The following is a 4,672-nucleotide window of genomic DNA, read 5'->3' as shown; positions in this document are numbered from 1 at the left end:
AATCCCAGCACTCTAGAGGCAGAGCTAGGCGAATCTCTGTATGCTAGAGGTTAGTCTGGTCTACAGAGTGACATCCAAGACATGCACCGAAAACAGATCTTTATGAGCTCAAGGCCTGTCAAGTCTACATAGCAACTTCCAGGGCAGCTAAGGCTATATAGTGAGTCCTTGTTGCAAAAAATTTCATTTTTGTTGGTATAAATGTATGTAATATAAGCTATATCATTTGAACTCTGCAATATACAGCTCAGTGACTTACAGCACATTCATTCTGTGGAGCAGCCACCATCACTATTCAGTACCAGACGTGCACGCACACATTGATGTATACATATATATTACCTTCTCTCCCAGAATGTCCCAAAAGAACAAAGCAAAAAACAAAGGTGTTGGAAGTACAGTGGTAGAATACTAACACAGATGGGAACAGTCACATCAGCCATTGACAAGGATAGAGTCAGACACTAGGAAAGTGTGTCCTGAGGGAGGAAAGGCAGGTCAGCAACCGAGGAGATGCCTCAGTCCTCAAGTACCTGCCTTGTGTCCTGGTCAGTTATTTTGTCAATGTGACACAAGCTGTAGCTATCTGGGAAGAGGAACCTCAACTGAGAAAAGGCCTCCATCAGATTGCCCGTAGGCACGTCTGTAGGATATTCTCCTGATTGGTGATTGAGGTGGGAGGCCCAGATCACTGTGGATGGTACCATGTCAGGGCAAGAAGTCCTGGATGTTATAATCCAAGCAGGCTGAGCAAGCCATGGAAAGCAAGCCAGTGAGCAGCACCCCTCCATGGCTTCTGCCTCAGTTCCTGCTTCCAGGTTCCTGCCTGGAATTCCTGCCTGACTCCCCTTGATGATGGAACATGATTGGGATGTGTAAGTCAAATAAACCTTTTCCTCTCCAAGTTCTTTGGTTATGGTGTTTTTTTTTCACAGCAATAGAAACTCGAACTAGTTCACCTCATGATCACAAAGTCCTGAGTCGCATCCTCAGGGACCTGTGTGTGTTGCCATGCACTTGTAATCCAGCACTTCAGGGGGAAGACAGGTAGAGCCCTGGGGTTCACTGCCAGCTGGCCTAGACCATTGGTGAGTTCAGCCCAGAGAAAGACCTCCAGAAAGAGAGAGAGAGAGAGAGAGAGAGAGAGAGAGAGAGAGAGAGAGAGAGATCATCTGAGGTCTTTTTGCTTAGACACCAAGATTAAATTGCAAAGCAGAGTACTATTGAATTGGCTACAAAAATGAAATTATGGAAAGAGAATTAATAAGCCAATCACAGGGTTCTTTTCAATACTTGTTGCACATATTTCTCTGGGTGTGATATCTTTGCCCTAAATGAGGATATTTTGCATGGATAAAACATTTCTTTTGAGGTCTGTGGATGCAGCTCAGTGGTGGAGTGCTTGCCTAGGGTGCACGAGGCCCTGAGTCCATCTCAAGTGCTGCACACAGGAGTGGTCACACACCCTTGTGATCCATGCACTTGGCAAGTGGAGGCAGGAGAGTCAGAAGTTCAAGGTCATCCTTAGCTATCTAGTAGGTTTGAGGCCAGCCTAGAATACAGGTGATTCTGTCTTTAAAAAAATGGAAATAAAATAAAAATGTCTTTTTATCATTAATTTTAATATTTTAAAAACAATGGGCTGGAATATTCAGTAGTGAATTAATTTTAAAAATACCGATGGAAGAAGTCACAGTAGAAGTGAGGTGTAACTCAATGGCAGAGCCCTTTTCTAGTGTGGGTGTGGCCTTGGGGACCATCTGAAGTTCTGCTAAAGGAAGAAAAACATGGTGTGTCTGCCGGAAGCAGAGAAAGGCATGGCTGCCTTAAATTGATTATTCTACAAGTGCCTAACAGATTATCACCAAGGCTGGAGACATTGGGAAAGGAGGAAGAGGGAGGAGGTGGAAGAACAGGAACCATTTAGGGAAACATGTAGGAGACACAGGAAATGCAGATGTAAGGTGCCTGTCAGCTCTGGCTGTGGAGTTTATCCTGAACCAGCACAGGGGTTAAGATGGTTAAGTGTTTTGTCAGGGGAGGAGGGTGGGTCTAACCTGGAAGGGACAAACCCACTTATCACTGGCATTGCTGAGAATTGGCAATGTAATTAATAATGATTATTGTTTGACTATTAATTTTATAATTTATTTTCTAAAAATGTATTTTTTATTAAATTTTTGCACATACATAATGGTGCATGAATGTCTGTACATGTGTGTGTCTCTGTATGTGTGTGTGTGTGTGTGTGTGTGTGTGTGTGCCAGAGGTTAACCTTGGGCATTCCTTCCTCATATGTCATACACACTATTTGTAAGACAGGCCATGAAAACACTTGTAACCACAACACTGGAGATGGAGGATCAATAATGCTTCGTAGCCCATCAGCCAGCTGTAAACAGGGAGCTCCAGGTCAGTGAGAGACCCTGCCTCTAGGGAATGAGGAAGGTCTTACAGGAGGACCCCCAATGTCCACCTCTCTGGTTTTCCCATGTACAAAAATAGGGTACATGTAATACAACATACATACATACACACACACACACACACACACACACACACACACACGAACCCACACATACACACATGCACACACATCCATACTCACACCATATAAACATGCTCCACAAAATCAAGATAGAAGGCAGGCAAGCAATAGTGTGAACTCCACAGAGGCCAAGTGTCTACTGGTTGAGAGACGTTTGGAGGTAAAGGTCCCTTTCGAGGCCTGTTCCTCTCCAGCATGACCTTGGGCAGGGGTGGAATTCTGCTGGTCTCCCTGTCTCTCTCTGTATAATGACCACGAGAGTACCCAGCAGTGTGACAGGTGGCTGGTGTAATGTCCACACAGTGACTAGGCTGGGCCTGTGTGCACTCTGTGTGGAAGCTGCAGTTACAGCTGCCATGGAGGAGGAGAAGTGACCAGAGAACCTGATCATGGTGAGAACATGAGGGTCTGTGTGGGAAGATGGCGGATGGAGAGGAAGAGAGAAATGAGGAAGGGAAATAAGAAACTGGGGCAGGGAGAGGTGAGGGATGTGTCTAGAGACTGGTGAAGTGGGGGGACCCAGAGGAGGAGGGGTACCCGGGACCAGAAGGCACCTACTGTGGAAGGCACGAGATATGGTGCAAAGTCTAGATCTAACGGAGACCCTGACACAGGACCAGGTGAAGGCTGCTCCGTCCTGGAGAGGCCAGATCCTCATGGATTTGTGTCAACGAGGGTGGGGTGGGCAGGGCAGTAGTCAGTTTGGAGAAAGGAGCAGGAGACTGGGCTCTGGGAAGAGCTGAGGCTGGGGGTGGGGTGGATCTGAGGGCAATGAGGGGCAGCTCAGAGAGAGCAGCTAAGGCTTGGGGATGGTTGTGGGGAAGAGGAAGTGGAGTTGTCAGAGCTCTGGGGAGGGGACAGAACACATGAGAGGAATCTGTGGGAAGAAACAGAAATGTAGGATCTCTAATGACATCTGTGGTACAAGGAAGTCAGGATCACCAGGGCTTGACCTGGGATGTGCTCACCAGGAGTGATGGTGAGTTGGGTCCCAGGAATTGACTGAAACTCTTCATTCCTTCTTTTGTGTTCATATGAACTTGGAAGAAGTACTTTGTCTGGTCCTTCTCCGTCAAGTTCAGGATTCTGAGGACTCCAGATGTCTGAGGCTGTGTCCAGTTCAGGATGAGCCGGTTCTTGAAATGCTCATGTATGAAACCGAGGAGTTGTAGATAAATTCCCCATGGAAGTGCTTCCATCTCCAGAGAATCCTCATCTGTGGATCCTTTGCCAACTCCCAGGGAAGTAGAAGGAGAAGGGGATCTCGATGGAGCCGCCCTGGACACCAGAGAGGCGGGCTGGTTGGTTGACCCCAAAGGCATTTACTCTGTTGGATCCTGCTGAGTTACCTGGGAGGGATGGGGAGAATCTGAAGTCACCGCAGGGGATGGAAAAGAAAACTCAGGGCTGTCTAAGCCTTCACCCACAGGAGGGTGTTTGACACAGGGCAGGACTGTCCCTATGTTCCACTGTCCCAAATGGGACAGGACAGACAAGGAAGGTTGGGCTGGACCCACTCTGAGGATGAGCTCTCTCTTGGGGCACACAGCACTGGCTGGCTCCTCCAGCAGACCCCTGTCCACATGACAGCCTGCTCTTCCCAGCCCCACTGGCCCCTCCTGTGGTTGAGGCAGAGTCCCTGCTAACAAGGTCCCCACCACTCACCAGCTTGCAGACATGCAGCTGACATCAGCAGAAGCAGGATCCAAGCCATGGCCTGATTCCCTCCAGGAAGTGAGACCAGCAGAGCCATCACAGGAGAGGAGCCCTGTGCAGGGACCCTGGGGTGCTCAGGAGTCAGGAAGAATCAGTGTAAAGGGGCACACAACTCCTGGGCCTTCTCATGTGAAGGACAGAGTGGGGCAGGACCTCCCAATCTCCACCTCCTTGTGACCAGAAACTTCCTTTATCATCTGGCTTCTTCTTTCCCACGCTGCAGAAGATCCGCCCTGTGGTCACTGACAGGATGGCAGTGCCCTTGAGCCCAGATCCCATTATTGCCAGAAAGATATGGAACTGACCTCACCATGCCGGGTTCGCCTCTCTTCCATCTTGACCTCCTGTCTTATCCAGTCTTGTCCATTTCCCATGTGGCCTGTAATCACTGTTTCCTCACCTCCAGAT

General features: G+C 48.5%; 1 pseudogene; it reads right to left on the bottom strand.

Moving 5' to 3' along the window:
- Nucleotides 1-3,454: 3,454 nt before the first annotated feature.
- Nucleotides 3,455-4,437, bottom strand: LOC119086121 (annotated as a pseudogene).
- Between the last annotated feature and the right edge of the window lie 235 nt (nt 4,438-4,672).

The sequence above is a fragment of the Peromyscus leucopus genome, chromosome 23 (assembly GCF_004664715.2).
Source record: "Peromyscus leucopus breed LL Stock chromosome 23, UCI_PerLeu_2.1, whole genome shotgun sequence".
NCBI classification, from domain to species: Eukaryota; Metazoa; Chordata; class Mammalia; order Rodentia; family Cricetidae; genus Peromyscus; species Peromyscus leucopus.
This window is presented reverse-complemented; position numbering and strand designations above follow the sequence as displayed.